Below are 16,597 nucleotides of genomic sequence, written 5' to 3' on the forward strand. Positions count from 1 at the left end.
TCAAGTAGTGCAATCGGTAAAGAACTACAATGGCGAACTAAGAAGTCAGCTCCAGTGGCGCAATTGGTCAGCGCGCGGTACTTATAAGACAGTATTCAGCAGAGCAATGCCGAGGTTGTGAGTTCGAGCCTCACCTGGAACAAGGTTTTAGAAAGCGAGACATTTCAGTAGCAATGGAGGTCACAGCCTAACATATACAATCAGTTGAAATCAAGATTCGTGTTTTTACCTAGAAGAAAGATCACGGTGTAGTTTTGAAAATCAGTCTGATTAAAGACCATACTGTTCAGTAATATGCGGTTGAGACAACAGCTCCAGTAGTGCGTTCGGTCAAAAGGTATAATGTCTCAACTAGTCATCAGCTCCAGTGGTGCAAGCGGTGAGCGCGATGCTTATAAGACAGTAATCAATCAAACAATCAATCACCAGCTAAGGTCATGGCTTAATATTAAAGACTGGTTGAAGAGCAGATGTCTGTAATCAGTTAGTCTTTGGTAATATGTATTCGAGTCAACAGCTCCAGTAGCGCAATCGGTCAAAAACTACAATGGCGTCGAAGATGTCAGCCCCAGTGGCGCAATCGGTCAGCGAGGGGTACTTATAAGACAGAAAGTTCACAGGGTGTTCTGAAAGATGAGTCTCATTGAAACCAGCTTAGTAAAGAATGCCCATCTTCAAGCAAGGTTCTGTCACCAGCTCCAGTGGCATCAGCGTGCGTTACTTATAAGACAGTAATCAGCTGGTCAATGTAGTCAGCTCAAGTAGTGCAATCGGTAAAAAACTACAATGGTACAATGTCTCAACTAGTCATCAGCTCCAGTGGTGCAAGCGGTGAGCGCGATGCTTATAAGACAGTACAAAAACTACGATGGCATCAAAGATGTCAGCCCCAGTGGCGCAATCGATCAGCGAGGGGTACTTATAAGACAGTATTCAGCAGAGCAATGCCGAGGTTGTGAGTTCGAGCCTCACCTGGAGCAAGATTTTAGAAAGCGAGAGATATTTCAGTAACAATTGAGTTCATAGCCTAACATATACAATCAGTTGAAATTAAGATAATAAATGTACGTTGAAAATCAGATATCTTTAATCAGTTAGAAGAAAGTTCACAGGGTGTTCTGAAAGATGAGTCTCATTGAAACCAGCTTAGTAAAGAATGCCCATCTTCAAGCAAGGTTCTGTCACCAGCTCCAGTGGCATCAGCGTGCGTTACTTATAAGACAGTAATCAGCTGGTCAATGTAGTCAGCTCAAGTAGTGCAATCGGTAAAAAACTACAATGGCGAACTAAGAAGTCAGCTCCAGTGGCGCAATCGGTCAGCGCGCGGTACTTATAAGACAGTATTCAGCAGAGCAATGCCGAGGTTGTGAGTTCGAGCCTCACCTGGAACAAGGTTTTAGAAAGCGAGACATTTCAGTAGCAATGGAGGTCACAGCCTAACATATACAATCAGTTGAAATCAAGATTCGTGTTTTTACCTAGAAGAAAGATCACGGTGTAGTTTTGAAAATCAGTCTGATTAAAGACCATACTGTTCAGTAATATGCGGTTGAGTCAACAGCTCCAGTAGTGCATTTGGTCAAAAGGTACTACTGGCGCAATCGGTCAGCGCGCGGTACTTATAAGACAGTATTCAGCAGAGCAATGCCGAGGTTGTGAGTCCGAGCCTCACCTGGAACAAGGTTTTAGAAAGCGAGACATTTCAGTAGCAATGGAGGTCACAGCCTAACATATACAATCAGTTGAAATCAAGATTTGTGTTTTTACCTACAAGAAAGATCACGGTGTAGTTTTGAAAATCAGTCTGATTAAAGACCATACTGTTCAGTAATATGCGGTTGAGTCAACAGCTCCAGTAGTGCATTCGGTCAAAAGGTACAATGTCTCAACTAGTCATCAGCTCCAGTGGTGCAAGCGGTGAGCGCGATGCTTATAAGACAGTAATCAATCAAACAATCAATCACCATTTAAAGTCAAGGCTTAATATTAAAGACTGTTTGAAGAGCAGATGTCTGCAATCAGTTAGTCTTTGGTAATATGTATTCGAGTCAACAGCTCCAATAGCACAATCGGTCAAAAACTACAATGGCGCACAAAGATGTCAGCCCCAGTGGCGCAATCGGTCAGCGCGCGGTACTTATAAGACAGTATTCAGCAGAGCAATGCCGAGGTTGTGAGTTCGAGCCTCACCTGGAGCAAGGTTTTAGAAAGCGAGAGATATTTCAGTAGTAATTGAGTTAATAGCCTAACATATACAATCAGTTGAAATTAAGATAATAAATATACGTTGAAAATCAGATATCTTTAATCAGTTAGAAGAAAGTTCACAGGGTGTTCTGAAAGATGAGTCTCATTGAAACCAGCTTAGTAAAGAATGCCCATCTTCAAGCAAGGTTCTGTCACCAGCTCCAGTGGCATCAGCGTGCGTTACTTATAAGACAGTAATCAGCTGGTCAATGTGGTCAGCTCAAGTAGTGCAATCGGTAAAAAACTACAATGGCGAACTAAGAAGTCAGCTCCAGTGGCGCAATCGGTCAGCGCGCGGTACTTATAAGACAGTATTCAGCAGAGCAATGCCGAGGTTGTGAGTTCGAGCCTCACCTGGAACAAGGTTTTAGAAAGCGAGACATTTCAGTAGCAATGGAGGTCACAGCCTAACATATACAATCAGTTGAAATCAAGATTCGTGTTTTTACCTAGAAGAAAGATCACGGTGTAGTTTTGAAAATCAGTCTGATTAAAGACCATACTGTTCAGTAATATGCAGTTGAGTCAACAGCTCCAGTAGTGCATTCGGTCAAAAGGTACAATGTCTCAACTAGTCATCAGCTCCAGTGGTGCAAGCGGTGAGCGCGATGCTTATAAGACAGTAATCAATCAAACAATCAATCACCAGCTAAGGTCATGGCTTAATATTAAAGACTGGTTGAAGAGCAGATGTCTGTAATCAGTTAGTCTTTGGTAATATGTATTCGAGTCAACAGCTCCAGTAGCGCAATCGGTCAAAAACTACAATGGCGTCAAAGATGTCAGCCCCAGTGGCGCAATCGGTCAGCGAGGGGTACTTATAAGACAGTATTCAGCAGAGCAATGCCGAGGTTGTGAGTTCGAGCCTCACCTGGAGCAAGGTTTTAGAAAGCGAGAGATATTTCAGTAGCAATTGAGTTCATAGCCTAACATATACAATCAGTTGAAATTAAGATAATAAATATACGTTGAAAATCAGATATCTTTAATCAGTTAGAAGAAAGTTCACAGGGTGTTCTGAAAGATGAGTCTCATTGAAACCAGCTTAGTAAAGAATGCCCATCTTCAAGCAAGGTTCTGTCACCAGCTCCAGTGGCATCAGCGTGCGTTACTTATAAGACAGTAATCAGCTGGTCAATGTAGTCAGCTCAAGTAGTGCAATCGGTAAAAAACTACAATGGCGAACTAAGAAGTCAGCTACAGTGGCGCAATCGGTCAGCGCGCGGTACTTATAAGACAGTGTTCAGCAGAGCAATGCCGAGGTTGTGAGTTCGAGCATCACCTGGAACAAGGTTTTAGAAAGCGAGACATTTCAGTAGCAATGGAGGTCACAGCCTAACATATACAATCAGTTGAAATCAAGATTTGTGTTTTTACCTAGAAGAAAGATCACGGTGTAGTTTTCAAAATCAGTCTGATTAAAGACCATACTGTTCAGTAATATGCGTTTGAGTCATCAGCTCCAGTGGTGCAAGCGGGGAGCGCGATGCTTATAAGACAGTAATCAATCAAACAATCAATCACCAGCTAAGGTCATGGCTTAATATTAAAGACTGGTTGAAGAGCAGATGTCTGTAATCAGTTAGTCTTTGGTAATATGTATTCGAGTCAACAGCTCCAGTAGCGCAATCGGTCAAAAACTACAATGGCGTCGAAGATGTCAGCCCCAGTGGCACAATCGGTCAGCGAGGGGTACTTATAAGACAGAAAGTACACAGGGTGTTCTGAAAGATGAGTCTCATTGAAACCAGCTTAGTAAAGAATGCCCATCTTCAAGCAAGGTTCTGTCACCAGCTCCAGTGGCATCAGCGTGCGTTACTTATAAGACAGTAATCAGCTGGTCAATGTAGTCAGCTCAAGTAGTGCAATCGGTAAAAAACTACAATGGTACAATGTCTCAACTAGTCATCAGCTCCAGTGGTGCAAGCGGTGAGCGCGATGCTTATAAGACAGTACAAAAACTACGATGGCATCAAAGATGTCAGCCCCAGTGGCGCAATCGATCAGCGAGGGGTACTTATAAGACAGTATTCAGCAGAGCAATGCCGAGGTTGTGAGTTCGAGCCTCACCTGGAGCAAGATTTTAGAAAGCGAGAGATATTTCAGTAACAATTGAGTTCATAGCCTAACATATACAATCAGTTGAAATTAAGATAATAAATATACGTTGAAAATCAGATATCTTTAATCAGTTAGAAGAAAGATCACAGGGTGTTCTGAAAGATGAGTCTCATTGAAACCAGCTTAGTAAAGAATGCCCATCTTCAAGCAAGGTTCTGTCACCAGCTCCAGTGGCATCAGCGTGCGTTACTTATAAGACAGTAATCAGCTGGTCAATGTGGTCAGCTCAAGTAGTGCAATCGGTAAAAAACTACAATGGCGAACTAAGATGTCAGCTCCAGTGGCGCAATCGGTCAGCGCGCGGTACTTATAAGACAGTATTCAGCAGAGCAATGCCGAGGTTGTGAGTCCGAGCCTCACCTGGAACAAGGTTTTAGAAAGCGAGACATTTCAGTAGCAATGGAGGTCACAGCCTAACATATACAATCAGTTGAAATCAAGATTCGTGTTTTTACCTAGAAGAAAGATCACGGTGTAGTTTTGAAAATCAGTCTGATTAAAGACCATACTGTTCAGTAATATGCGGTTGAGTCAACAGCTCCAGTAGTGCATTTGGTCAAAAGGTACAATGTTTCAACTAGTCATCAGCTCCAGTGGTGCAAGCGGTGAGCGCGATGCTTATAAGACAGTAATCAATCAAACAATCAATCACCAGCTAAGGTCATGGCTTAATATTAAAGACTGGTTGAAGAGCAGATGTCTGTAATCAGTTAGTCTTTGGTAATATGTATTCGAGTCAACAGCTCCAGTAGCGCAATCGGTCAAAAACTACAATGGCGCACAAAGTTTTCAGCCCCAGTGGCGCAATCGGTCAGCGCGCGGTACTTATAAGACAGTATTCAGCAGAGCAATGCCGAGGTTGTGAGTTCAAGCTTCACCTGGAGCAAGGTTTTAGAAAGCGAGAGATATTTTAGTAGCAATTGAGTTCATAGCCTAACATATACAATCAGTTGAAATTAAGATAATAAATATACGTTGAAAATCAGATATCTTTAATCAGTTAGAAGAAAGTTCACAGGGTGTTCTGAAAGATGAGTCTCATTGAAACCAGCTTAGTAAAGAATGCCCATCTTCAAGCAAGGTTCTGTCACCAGCTCCAGTGGCATCAGCGTGCGTTTCTTATAAGACAGTAATCAGCTGGTCAATGTAGTCAGCTCAAGTAGTGCAATCGGTAAAGAACTACAATGGCGAACTAAGAAGTCAGCTCCAGTGGCGCAATTGGTCAGCGCGCGGTACTTATAAGACAGTATTCAGCAGAGCAATGCCGAGGTTGTGAGTTCGAGCCTCACCTGGAACAAGGTTTTAGAAAGCGAGACATTTCAGTAGCAATGGAGGTCACAGCCTAACATATACAATCAGTTGAAATCAAGATTCGTGTTTTTACCTAGAAGAAAGATCACGGTGTAGTTTTGAAAATCAGTCTGATTAAAGACCATACTGTTCAGTAATATGCGGTTGAGACAACAGCTCCAGTAGTGCGTTCGGTCAAAAGGTATAATGTCTCAACTAGTCATCAGCTCCAGTGGTGCAAGCGGTGAGCGCGATGCTTATAAGACAGTAATCAATCAAACAATCAATCACCAGCTAAGGTCATGGCTTAATATTAAAGACTGGTTGAAGAGCAGATGTCTGTAATCAGTTAGTCTTTGGTAATATGTATTCGAGTCAACAGCTCCAGTAGCGCAATCGGTCAAAAACTACAATGGCGTCGAAGATGTCAGCCCCAGTGGCGCAATCGGTCAGCGAGGGGTACTTATAAGACAGAAAGTTCACAGGGTGTTCTGAAAGATGAGTCTCATTGAAACCAGCTTAGTAAAGAATGCCCATCTTCAAGCAAGGTTCTGTCACCAGCTCCAGTGGCATCAGCGTGCGTTACTTATAAGACAGTAATCAGCTGGTCAATGTAGTCAGCTCAAGTAGTGCAATCGGTAAAAAACTACAATGGTACAATGTCTCAACTAGTCATCAGCTCCAGTGGTGCAAGCGGTGAGCGCGATGCTTATAAGACAGTACAAAAACTACGATGGCATCAAAGATGTCAGCCCCAGTGGCGCAATCGATCAGCGAGGGGTACTTATAAGACAGTATTCAGCAGAGCAATGCCGAGGTTGTGAGTTCGAGCCTCACCTGGAGCAAGATTTTAGAAAGCGAGAGATATTTCAGTAACAATTGAGTTCATAGCCTAACATATACAATCAGTTGAAATTAAGATAATAAATGTACGTTGAAAATCAGATATCTTTAATCAGTTAGAAGAAAGTTCACAGGGTGTTCTGAAAGATGAGTCTCATTGAAACCAGCTTAGTAAAGAATGCCCATCTTCAAGCAAGGTTCTGTCACCAGCTCCAGTGGCATCAGCGTGCGTTACTTATAAGACAGTAATCAGCTGGTCAATGTAGTCAGCTCAAGTAGTGCAATCGGTAAAAAACTACAATGGCGAACTAAGAAGTCAGCTCCAGTGGCGCAATCGGTCAGCGCGCGGTACTTATAAGACAGTATTCAGCAGAGCAATGCCGAGGTTGTGAGTTCGAGCCTCACCTGGAACAAGGTTTTAGAAAGCGAGACATTTCAGTAGCAATGGAGGTCACAGCCTAACATATACAATCAGTTGAAATCAAGATTCGTGTTTTTACCTAGAAGAAAGATCACGGTGTAGTTTTGAAAATCAGTCTGATTAAAGACCATACTGTTCAGTAATATGCGGTTGAGTCAACAGCTCCAGTAGTGCATTTGGTCAAAAGGTACTACTGGCGCAATCGGTCAGCGCGCGGTACTTATAAGACAGTATTCAGCAGAGCAATGCCGAGGTTGTGAGTCCGAGCCTCACCTGGAACAAGGTTTTAGAAAGCGAGACATTTCAGTAGCAATGGAGGTCACAGCCTAACATATACAATCAGTTGAAATCAAGATTTGTGTTTTTACCTACAAGAAAGATCACGGTGTAGTTTTGAAAATCAGTCTGATTAAAGACCATACTGTTCAGTAATATGCGGTTGAGTCAACAGCTCCAGTAGTGCATTCGGTCAAAAGGTACAATGTCTCAACTAGTCATCAGCTCCAGTGGTGCAAGCGGTGAGCGCGATGCTTATAAGACAGTAATCAATCAAACAATCAATCACCATTTAAAGTCAAGGCTTAATATTAAAGACTGTTTGAAGAGCAGATGTCTGCAATCAGTTAGTCTTTGGTAATATGTATTCGAGTCAACAGCTCCAGTAGCACAATCGGTCAAAAACTACAATGGCGCACAAAGATGTCAGCCCCAGTGGCGCAATCGGTCAGCGCGCGGTACTTATAAGACAGTATTCAGCAGAGCAATGCCGAGGTTGTGAGTTCGAGCCTCACCTGGAGCAAGGTTTTAGAAAGCGAGAGATATTTCAGTAGTAATTGAGTTAATAGCCTAACATATACAATCAGTTGAAATTAAGATAATAAATATACGTTGAAAATCAGATATCTTTAATCAGTTAGAAGAAAGTTCACAGGGTGTTCTGAAAGATGAGTCTCATTGAAACCAGCTTAGTAAAGAATGCCCATCTTCAAGCAAGGTTCTGTCACCAGCTCCAGTGGCATCAGCGTGCGTTACTTATAAGACAGTAATCAGCTGGTCAATGTGGTCAGCTCAAGTAGTGCAATCGGTAAAAAACTACAATGGCGAACTAAGAAGTCAGCTCCAGTGGCGCAATCGGTCAGCGCGCGGTACTTATAAGACAGTATTCAGCAGAGCAATGCCGAGGTTGTGAGTTCGAGCCTCACCTGGAACAAGGTTTTAGAAAGCGAGACATTTCAGTAGCAATGGAGGTCACAGCCTAACATATACAATCAGTTGAAATCAAGATTCGTGTTTTTACCTAGAAGAAAGATCACGGTGTAGTTTTGAAAATCAGTCTGATTAAAGACCATACTGTTCAGTAATATGCGGTTGAGACAACAGCTCCAGTAGTGCGTTCGGTCAAAAGGTACAATGTCTCAACTAGTCATCAGCTCCAGTGGTGCAAGCGGTGAGCGCGATGCTTATAAGACAGTAATCAATCAAACAATCAATCACCAGCTAAGGTCATGGCTTAATATTAAAGACTGGTTGAAGAGCAGATGTCTGTAATCAGTTAGTCTTTGGTAATATGTATTCGAGTCAACAGCTCCAGTAGCGCAATCGGTCAAAAACTACAATGGCGTCGAAGATGTCAGCCCCAGTGGCGCAATCGGTCAGCGAGGGGTACTTATAAGACAGAAAGTTCACAGGGTGTTCTGAAAGATGAGTCTCATTGAAACCAGCTTAGTAAAGAATGCCCATCTTCAAGCAAGGTTCTGTCACCAGCTCCAGTGGCATCAGCGTGCGTTACTTATAAGACAGTAATCAGCTGGTCAATGTAGTCAGCTCAAGTAGTGCAATCGGTAAAAAACTACAATGGTACAATGTCTCAACTAGTCATCAGCTCCAGTGGTGCAAGCGGTGAGCGCGATGCTTATAAGACAGTACAAAAACTACGATGGCATCAAAGATGTCAGCCCCAGTGGCGCAATCGATCAGCGAGGGGTACTTATAAGACAGTATTCAGCAGAGCAATGCCGAGGTTGTGAGTTCGAGCCTCACCTGGAGCAAGATTTTAGAAAGCGAGAGATATTTCAGTAACAATTGAGTTCATAGCCTAACATATACAATCAGTTGAAATTAAGATAATAAATGTACGTTGAAAATCAGATATCTTTAATCAGTTAGAAGAAAGTTCACAGGGTGTTCTGAAAGATGAGTCTCATTGAAACCAGCTTAGTAAAGAATGCCCATCTTCAAGCAAGGTTCTGTCACCAGCTCCAGTGGCATCAGCGTGCGTTACTTATAAGACAGTAATCAGCTGGTCAATGTAGTCAGCTCAAGTAGTGCAATCGGTAAAAAACTACAATGGCGAACTAAGAAGTCAGCTCCAGTGGCGCAATCGGTCAGCGCGCGGTACTTATAAGACAGTATTCAGCAGAGCAATGCCGAGGTTGTGAGTTCGAGCCTCACCTGGAACAAGGTTTTAGAAAGCGAGACATTTCAGTAGCAATGGAGGTCACAGCCTAACATATACAATCAGTTGAAATCAAGATTCGTGTTTTTACCTAGAAGAAAGATCACGGTGTAGTTTTGAAAATCAGTCTGATTAAAGACCATACTGTTCAGTAATATGCGGTTGAGTCAACAGCTCCAGTAGTGCATTTGGTCAAAAGGTACTACTGGCGCAATCGGTCAGCGCGCGGTACTTATAAGACAGTATTCAGCAGAGCAATGCCGAGGTTGTGAGTCCGAGCCTCACCTGGAACAAGGTTTTAGAAAGCGAGACATTTCAGTAGCAATGGAGGTCACAGCCTAACATATACAATCAGTTGAAATCAAGATTTGTGTTTTTACCTAGAAGAAAGATCACGGTGTAGTTTTGAAAATCAGTCTGATTAAAGACCATACTGTTCAGTAATATGCGGTTGAGTCAACAGCTCCAGTAGTGCATTCGGTCAAAAGGTACAATGTCTCAACTAGTCATCAGCTCCAGTGGTGCAAGCGGTGAGCGCGATGCTTATAAGACAGTAATCAATCAAACAATCAATCACCATTTAAAGTCAAGGCTTAATATTAAAGACTGTTTGAAGAGCAGATGTCTGCAATCAGTTAGTCTTTGGTAATATGTATTCGAGTCAACAGCTCCAGTAGCACAATCGGTCAAAAACTACAATGGCGCACAAAGATGTCAGCCCCAGTGGCGCAATCGGTCAGCGCGCGGTACTTATAAGACAGTATTCAGCAGAGCAATGCCGAGGTTGTGAGTTCGAGCCTCACCTGGAGCAAGGTTTTAGAAAGCGAGAGATATTTCAGTAGTAATTGAGTTAATAGCCTAACATATACAATCAGTTGAAATTAAGATAATAAATATACGTTGAAAATCAGATATCTTTAATCAGTTAGAAGAAAGTTCACAGGGTGTTCTGAAAGATGAGTCTCATTGAAACCAGCTTAGTAAAGAATGCCCATCTTCAAGCAAGGTTCTGTCACCAGCTCCAGTGGCATCAGCGTGCGTTACTTATAAGACAGTAATCAGCTGGTCAATGTGGTCAGCTCAAGTAGTGCAATCGGTAAAAAACTACAATGGCGAACTAAGAAGTCAGCTCCAGTGGCGCAATCGGTCAGCGCGCGGTACTTATAAGACAGTATTCAGCAGAGCAATGCCGAGGTTGTGAGTTCGAGCCTCACCTGGAGCAAGATTTTAGAAAGCGAGACATTTCAGTAGCAATGGAGGTCACAGCCTAACATATACAATCAGTTGAAATCAAGATTCGTGTTTTTACCTAGAAGAAAGATCACGGTGTAGTTTTGAAAATCAGTCTGATTAAAGACCATACTGTTCAGTAATATGCGGTTGAGACAACAGCTCCAGTAGTGCGTTCGGTCAAAAGGTACAATGTCTCAACTAGTCATCAGCTCCAGTGGTGCAAGCGGTGAGCGCGATGCTTATAAGACAGTAATCAATCAAACAATCAATCACCATCTAAGGTCATGGCTTAATATTAAAGACTGGTTGAAGAGCAGATGTCTGTAATCAGTTAGTCTTTGGTAATATGTATTCGAGTCAACAGCTCCAGTAGCGCAATCGGTCAAAAACTACAATGGCGTCGAAGATGTCAGCCCCAGTGGCGCAATCGGTCAGCGAGGGGTACTTATAAGACAGAAAGTTCACAGGGTGTTCTGAAAGATGAGTCTCATTGAAACCAGCTTAGTAAAGAATGCCCATCTTCAAGCAAGGTTCTGTCACCAGCTCCAGTGGCATCAGCGTGCGTTACTTATAAGACAGTAATCAGCTGGTCAATGTAGTCAGCTCAAGTAGTGCAATCGGTAAAAAACTACAATGGTACAATGTCTCAACTAGTCATCAGCTCCAGTGGTGCAAGCGGTGAGCGCGATGCTTATAAGACAGTACAAAAACTACGATGGCATCAAAGATGTCAGCCCCAGTGGCGCAATCGATCAGCGAGGGGTACTTATAAGACAGTATTCAGCAGAGCAATGCCGAGGTTGTGAGTTCGAGCCTCACCTGGAGCAAGATTTTAGAAAGCGAGAGATATTTCAGTAACAATTGAGTTCATAGCCTAACATATACAATCAGTTGAAATTAAGATAATACATGTACGTTGAAAATCAGATATCTTTAATCAGTTAGAAGAAAGTTCACAGGGTGTTCTGAAAGATGAGTCTCATTGAAACCAGCTTAGTAAAGAATGCCCATCTTCAAGCAAGGTTCTGTCACCAGCTCCAGTGGCATCAGCGTGCGTTACTTATAAGACAGTAATCAGCTGGTCAATGTAGTCAGCTCAAGTAGTGCAATCGGTAAAAAACTACAATGGCGAACTAAGAAGTCAGCTCCAGTGGCGCAATCGGTCAGCGCGCGGTACTTATAAGACAGTATTCAGCAGAGCAATGCCGAGGTTGTGAGTTCGAGCCTCACCTGGAACAAGGTTTTAGAAAGCGAGACATTTCAGTAGCAATGGAGGTCACAGCCTAACATATACAATCAGTTGAAATCAAGATTCGTGTTTTTACCTAGAAGAAAGATCACGGTGTAGTTTTGAAAATCAGTCTGATTAAAGACCATACTGTTCAGTAATATGCGGTTGAGTCAACAGCTCCAGTAGTGCATTTGGTCAAAAGGTACTACTGGCGCAATCGGTCAGCGCGCGGTACTTATAAGACAGTATTCAGCAGAGCAATGCCGAGGTTGTGAGTCCGAGCCTCACCTGGAACAAGGTTTTAGAAAGCGAGACATTTCAGTAGCAATGGAGGTCACAGCCTAACATATACAATCAGTTGAAATCAAGATTTGTGTTTTTACCTAGAAGAAAGATCACGGTGTAGTTTTGAAAATCAGTCTGATTAAAGACCATACTGTTCAGTAATATGCGGTTGAGTCAACAGCTCCAGTAGTGCATTCGGTCAAAAGGTACAATGTCTCAACTAGTCATCAGCTCCAGTGGTGCAAGCGGTGAGCGTGATGCTTATAAGACAGTAATCAATCAAACAATCAATCACCAGCTAAGGTCATGGCTTAATATTAAAGACTGGTTGAAGAGCAGATGTCTGTAATCAGTTAGTCTTTGGTAATATGTATTCGAGTCAACAGCTCCAGTAGCACAATCGGTCAAAAACTACAATGGCGCACAAAGATGTCAGCCCCAGTGGCGCAATCGGTCAGCGCGCGGTACTTATAAGACAGTATTCAGCAGAGCAATGCCGAGGTTGTGAGTTCGAGCCTCACCTGGAGCAAGGTTTTAGAAAGCGAGAGATATTTCAGTAGTAATTGAGTTAATAGCCTAACATATACAATCAGTTGAAATTAAGATAATAAATATACGTTGAAAATCAGATATCTTTAATCAGTTAGAAGAAAGATCACAGGGTGTTCTGAAAGATGAGTCTCATTGAAACCAGCTTAGTAAAGAATGCCCATCTTCAAGCAAGGTTCTGTCACCAGCTCCAGTGGCATCAGCGTGCGTTACTTATAAGACAGTAATCAGCTGGTCAATGTGGTCAGCTCAAGTAGTGCAATCGGTAAAAAACTACAATGGCGAACTAAGAAGTCAGCTCCAGTGGCGCAATCGGTCAGCGCGCGGTACTTATAAGACAGTATTCAGCAGAGCAATGCCGAGGTTGTGAGTTCGAGCCTCACCTGGAGCAAGATTTTAGAAAGCGAGACATTTCAGTAGCAATGGAGGTCACAGCCTAACATATACAATCAGTTGAAATCAAGATTCGTGTTTTTACCTAGAAGAAAGATCACGGTGTAGTTTTGAAAATCAGTTTGATTAAATACCATACTGTTCAGTAATATGCGGTTGAGTCAACAGCTCCAGTAGTGCATTCGGTCAAAAGGTACAATGTCTCAACTAGTCATCAGCTCCAGTGGTGCAAGCGGTGAGCGCGATGCTTATAAGACAGTAATCAATCAAACAATCAATCACCATTTAAAGTCAAGGCTTAATATTAAAGACTGTTTGAAGAGCAGATGTCTGTAATCAGTTAGTCTTTGGTAATATGTATTCGAGTCAACAGCTCCAGTAGCACAATCGGTCAAAAACTACAATGGCGTCAAAGATGTCAGCCCCAGTGGCGCAATCGGTCAGTGAGGGGTACTTATAAGACAGTATTCAGCAGAGCAAGGCCGAGGTTGTGAGTTCGAGCCTCACCTGGAGCAAGGTTTTAGAAAGCGAGAGCTATTTCAGTAGCAATTGAGTTCATAGCCTAACATATACAATCAGTTGAAATTAAGATAATAAATATACGTTGAAAATCAGATATCTTTAATCAGTTAGAAGAAAGTTCACAGGGTGTTCTGAAAGATGAGTCTCATTGAAACCAGTATAGTAAAGAATGCCCATCTTCAAGCAAGGTTCTGTCACCAGCTCCAGTGGCATCAGCGTGCGTTACTTATAAGACAGTAATCAGCTGGTCAATGTGGTCAGCTCAAGTAGTGCAATCGGTAAAAAACTACAATGGCAAACTAAGATGTCAGCTCAAGTGGCGCAATCGGTCAGCGCGCGGTACTTATAAGACAGTATTCAGCAGAGCAATGCCGAGGTTGTGAGTTCGAGCCTCACCTGGAGCAAGATTTTAGAAAGTGAGACATTTCAGTAGCAATGGAGGTCACAGCCTAACATATACAATCAGTTGAAATCAAGATTCGTGTTTTTACCTAGAAGAAAGATCACGGTGTAGTTTTGAAAATCAGTTTGATTAAATACCATACTGTTCAGTAATATGCGGTTGAGTCAACAGCTCCAGTAGTGCATTCGGTCAAAAGGTACAATGTCTCAACTAGTCATCAGCTCCAGTGGTGCAAGCGGTGAGCGCGATGCTTATAAGACAGTAATCAATCAAACAATCAATCACCATTTAAAGTCAAGGCTTAATATTAAAGACTGTTTGAAGAGCAGATGTCTGCAATCAGTTAGTCTTTGGTAATATGTATTCGAGTCAACAGCTCCAGTAGCGCAATCGGTCAAAAACTACAATGGCGTCGATGATGCCAGCCCCAGTGGTGCAATCGGTCAGCGCGCGGTACTTATAAGACAGTATTCAGCAGAGCGATGCTGAGGTTGTGAGTTCGAGCCTCACCTGGAGCAAGGTTTTAGAAAGCGAGAGATATTTCAGTAGCAATTGAGTTCATAGCCTAACATATACAATCAGTTGAAATTAAGATAATAAATATACGTTGAAAATCAGATATCTTTAATCAGTTAGAAGAAAGATCACAGGGTGTTCTGAAAGATGAGTCTCATTGAAACCAGCTTAGTAAAGAATGCCCATCTTCAAGCAAGGTTCTGTCACCAGCTCCAGTGGCATCAGCGTGCGTTACTTATAAGACAGTAATCAGCTGGTCAATGTAGTCAGCTCAAGTAGTGCAATCGGTAAAGAACTACAATGGCGAACTAAGAAGTCAGCTCCAGTGGCGCAATTGGTCAAAAACTACAATGGCGCACAAAGATGTCAGCCCCAGTGGCGCAATCGGTCAGCGCGCGGTACTTATAAGACAGTATTCAGCAGAGCAATGCCGAGGTTGTGAGTTCGAGCCTCACCTGGAGCAAGGTTTTAGAAAGCGAGAGATATTTCAGTAGTAATTGAGTTAATAGCCTAACATATACAATCAGTTGAAATTAAGATAATAAATATACGTTGAAAATCAGATATCTTTAATCAGTTAGAAGAAAGTTCACAGGGTGTTCTGAAAGATGAGTCTCATTGAAACCAGCTTAGTAAAGAATGCCCATCTTCAAGCAAGGTTCTGTCACCAGCTCCAGTGGCATCAGCGTGCGTTACTTATAAGACAGTAATCAGCTGGTCAATGTGGTCAGCTCAAGTAGTGCAATCGGTAAAAAACTACAATGGCGAACTAAGAAGTCAGCTCCAGTGGCGCAATCGGTCAGCGCGCGGTACTTATAAGACAGTATTCAGCAGAGCAATGCCGAGGTTGTGAGTTCGAGCCTCACCTGGAGCAAGATTTTAGAAAGTGAGACATTTCAGTAGCAATGGAGGTCACAGCCTAACATATACAATCAGTTGAAATCAAGATTCGTGTTTTTACCTAGAAGAAAGATCACGGTGTAGTTTTGAAAATCAGTTTGATTAAATACCATACTGTTCAGTAATATGCGGTTGAGTCAACAGCTCCAGTAGTGCATTCGGTCAAAAGGTACAATGTCTCAACTAGTCATCAGCTCCAGTGGTGCAAGCGGTGAGCGCGATGCTTATAAGACAGTAATCAATCAAACAATCAATCACCATTTAAAGTCAAGGCTTAATATTAAAGACTGTTTGAAGAGCAGATGTCTGCAATCAGTTAGTCTTTGGTAATATGTATTCGAGTCAACAGCTCCAGTAGCGCAATCGGTCAAAAACTACAATGGCGTCGAAGATGCCAGCCCCAGTGGTGCAATCGGTCAGCGCGCGGTACTTATAAGACAGTATTCAGCAGAGCGATGCCGAGGTTGTGAGTTCGAGCCTCACCTGGAGCAAGGTTTTAGAAAGCGAGAGATATTTCAGTAGCAATTGAGTTCATAGCCTAACATATACAATCAGTTGAAATTAAGATAATAAATATACGTTGAAAATCAGATATCTTTAATCAGTTAGAAGAAAGATCACAGGGTGTTCTGAAAGATGAGTCTCATTGAAACCAGCTTAGTAAAGAATGCCCATCTTCAAGCAAGGTTCTGTCACCAGCTCCAGTGGCATCAGCGTGCGTTACTTATAAGACAGTAATCAGCTGGTCAATGTAGTCAGCTCAAGTAGTGCAATCGGTAAAGAACTACAATGGCGAACTAAGAAGTCAGCTCCAGTGGCGCAATTGGTCAGCGCGCGGTACTTATAAGACAGTATTCAGCAGAGCAATGCCGAGGTTGTGAGTTCGAGCCTCACCTGGAACAAGGTTTTAGAAAGCGAGACATTTCAGTAGCAATGGAGGTCACAGCCTAACATATACAATCAGTTGAAATCAAGATTCGTGTTTTTACCTAGAAGAAAGATCACGGTGTAGTTTTGAAAATCAGTCTGATTAAAGACCATACTGTTCAGTAATATGCGGTTGAGACAACAGCTCTAGTAGTGCGTTCGGTCAAAAGGTACAATGTCTCAACTAGTCATCAGCTCCAGTGGTGCAAGCGGTGAGCGCGATGCTTATAAGACAGTAATCAATCAAACAATCAATCACCA

General features: G+C 42.5%; 22 non-coding genes across 22 annotated transcripts; all 22 read left to right on the forward strand.

Annotated features, from left to right (window-relative positions):
• The first annotated feature begins 48 nt into the window (after positions 1 to 48).
• trnai-uau (transfer RNA isoleucine (anticodon UAU)) lies at positions 49 to 142 on the forward strand. The gene is made up of 2 exons: positions 49 to 86; positions 107 to 142. It is a non-coding gene; the product is annotated as a tRNA-Ile (tRNA).
• A 1,155-nt stretch (positions 143 to 1,297) lies between these two features.
• Positions 1,298 to 1,391, forward strand: trnai-uau (transfer RNA isoleucine (anticodon UAU)). The gene is made up of 2 exons: positions 1,298 to 1,335; positions 1,356 to 1,391. It is a non-coding gene; the product is annotated as a tRNA-Ile (tRNA).
• A 713-nt stretch (positions 1,392 to 2,104) lies between these two features.
• trnai-uau (transfer RNA isoleucine (anticodon UAU)) lies at positions 2,105 to 2,198 on the forward strand. The gene is made up of 2 exons: positions 2,105 to 2,142; positions 2,163 to 2,198. It is a non-coding gene; the product is annotated as a tRNA-Ile (tRNA).
• A 317-nt stretch (positions 2,199 to 2,515) lies between these two features.
• Positions 2,516 to 2,609, forward strand: trnai-uau (transfer RNA isoleucine (anticodon UAU)). The gene is made up of 2 exons: positions 2,516 to 2,553; positions 2,574 to 2,609. It is a non-coding gene; the product is annotated as a tRNA-Ile (tRNA).
• Positions 2,610 to 4,642: 2,033 nt separating this feature from the next.
• Positions 4,643 to 4,736, forward strand: trnai-uau (transfer RNA isoleucine (anticodon UAU)). The gene is made up of 2 exons: positions 4,643 to 4,680; positions 4,701 to 4,736. It is a non-coding gene; the product is annotated as a tRNA-Ile (tRNA).
• A 424-nt stretch (positions 4,737 to 5,160) lies between these two features.
• On the forward strand, positions 5,161 to 5,254 carry trnai-uau (transfer RNA isoleucine (anticodon UAU)). Its single transcript has 2 exons — positions 5,161 to 5,198; positions 5,219 to 5,254. It is a non-coding gene; the product is annotated as a tRNA-Ile (tRNA).
• A 317-nt stretch (positions 5,255 to 5,571) lies between these two features.
• Positions 5,572 to 5,665, forward strand: trnai-uau (transfer RNA isoleucine (anticodon UAU)). Its single transcript has 2 exons — positions 5,572 to 5,609; positions 5,630 to 5,665. It is a non-coding gene; the product is annotated as a tRNA-Ile (tRNA).
• A 1,155-nt stretch (positions 5,666 to 6,820) lies between these two features.
• Positions 6,821 to 6,914, forward strand: trnai-uau (transfer RNA isoleucine (anticodon UAU)). Its single transcript has 2 exons — positions 6,821 to 6,858; positions 6,879 to 6,914. It is a non-coding gene; the product is annotated as a tRNA-Ile (tRNA).
• A 713-nt stretch (positions 6,915 to 7,627) lies between these two features.
• On the forward strand, positions 7,628 to 7,721 carry trnai-uau (transfer RNA isoleucine (anticodon UAU)). The gene is made up of 2 exons: positions 7,628 to 7,665; positions 7,686 to 7,721. It is a non-coding gene; the product is annotated as a tRNA-Ile (tRNA).
• A 317-nt stretch (positions 7,722 to 8,038) lies between these two features.
• trnai-uau (transfer RNA isoleucine (anticodon UAU)) lies at positions 8,039 to 8,132 on the forward strand. Its single transcript has 2 exons — positions 8,039 to 8,076; positions 8,097 to 8,132. It is a non-coding gene; the product is annotated as a tRNA-Ile (tRNA).
• Positions 8,133 to 9,287: 1,155 nt separating this feature from the next.
• Positions 9,288 to 9,381, forward strand: trnai-uau (transfer RNA isoleucine (anticodon UAU)). Its single transcript has 2 exons — positions 9,288 to 9,325; positions 9,346 to 9,381. It is a non-coding gene; the product is annotated as a tRNA-Ile (tRNA).
• A 713-nt stretch (positions 9,382 to 10,094) lies between these two features.
• trnai-uau (transfer RNA isoleucine (anticodon UAU)) lies at positions 10,095 to 10,188 on the forward strand. Its single transcript has 2 exons — positions 10,095 to 10,132; positions 10,153 to 10,188. It is a non-coding gene; the product is annotated as a tRNA-Ile (tRNA).
• Positions 10,189 to 10,505: 317 nt separating this feature from the next.
• trnai-uau (transfer RNA isoleucine (anticodon UAU)) lies at positions 10,506 to 10,599 on the forward strand. The gene is made up of 2 exons: positions 10,506 to 10,543; positions 10,564 to 10,599. It is a non-coding gene; the product is annotated as a tRNA-Ile (tRNA).
• Positions 10,600 to 11,754: 1,155 nt separating this feature from the next.
• On the forward strand, positions 11,755 to 11,848 carry trnai-uau (transfer RNA isoleucine (anticodon UAU)). Its single transcript has 2 exons — positions 11,755 to 11,792; positions 11,813 to 11,848. It is a non-coding gene; the product is annotated as a tRNA-Ile (tRNA).
• Positions 11,849 to 12,561: 713 nt separating this feature from the next.
• On the forward strand, positions 12,562 to 12,655 carry trnai-uau (transfer RNA isoleucine (anticodon UAU)). Its single transcript has 2 exons — positions 12,562 to 12,599; positions 12,620 to 12,655. It is a non-coding gene; the product is annotated as a tRNA-Ile (tRNA).
• A 317-nt stretch (positions 12,656 to 12,972) lies between these two features.
• Positions 12,973 to 13,066, forward strand: trnai-uau (transfer RNA isoleucine (anticodon UAU)). Its single transcript has 2 exons — positions 12,973 to 13,010; positions 13,031 to 13,066. It is a non-coding gene; the product is annotated as a tRNA-Ile (tRNA).
• An 834-nt stretch (positions 13,067 to 13,900) lies between these two features.
• trnai-uau (transfer RNA isoleucine (anticodon UAU)) lies at positions 13,901 to 13,994 on the forward strand. The gene is made up of 2 exons: positions 13,901 to 13,938; positions 13,959 to 13,994. It is a non-coding gene; the product is annotated as a tRNA-Ile (tRNA).
• Positions 13,995 to 14,417: 423 nt separating this feature from the next.
• Positions 14,418 to 14,511, forward strand: trnai-uau (transfer RNA isoleucine (anticodon UAU)). The gene is made up of 2 exons: positions 14,418 to 14,455; positions 14,476 to 14,511. It is a non-coding gene; the product is annotated as a tRNA-Ile (tRNA).
• Positions 14,512 to 14,878: 367 nt separating this feature from the next.
• trnai-uau (transfer RNA isoleucine (anticodon UAU)) lies at positions 14,879 to 14,972 on the forward strand. Its single transcript has 2 exons — positions 14,879 to 14,916; positions 14,937 to 14,972. It is a non-coding gene; the product is annotated as a tRNA-Ile (tRNA).
• A 317-nt stretch (positions 14,973 to 15,289) lies between these two features.
• Positions 15,290 to 15,383, forward strand: trnai-uau (transfer RNA isoleucine (anticodon UAU)). Its single transcript has 2 exons — positions 15,290 to 15,327; positions 15,348 to 15,383. It is a non-coding gene; the product is annotated as a tRNA-Ile (tRNA).
• Positions 15,384 to 15,806: 423 nt separating this feature from the next.
• On the forward strand, positions 15,807 to 15,900 carry trnai-uau (transfer RNA isoleucine (anticodon UAU)). The gene is made up of 2 exons: positions 15,807 to 15,844; positions 15,865 to 15,900. It is a non-coding gene; the product is annotated as a tRNA-Ile (tRNA).
• A 317-nt stretch (positions 15,901 to 16,217) lies between these two features.
• trnai-uau (transfer RNA isoleucine (anticodon UAU)) lies at positions 16,218 to 16,311 on the forward strand. Its single transcript has 2 exons — positions 16,218 to 16,255; positions 16,276 to 16,311. It is a non-coding gene; the product is annotated as a tRNA-Ile (tRNA).
• Positions 16,312 to 16,597: the final 286 nt, after the last annotated feature.

The sequence above is a fragment of the Carassius gibelio genome, chromosome A8 (assembly GCF_023724105.1).
Source record: "Carassius gibelio isolate Cgi1373 ecotype wild population from Czech Republic chromosome A8, carGib1.2-hapl.c, whole genome shotgun sequence".
Taxonomy (NCBI): domain Eukaryota; kingdom Metazoa; phylum Chordata; class Actinopteri; order Cypriniformes; family Cyprinidae; genus Carassius; species Carassius gibelio.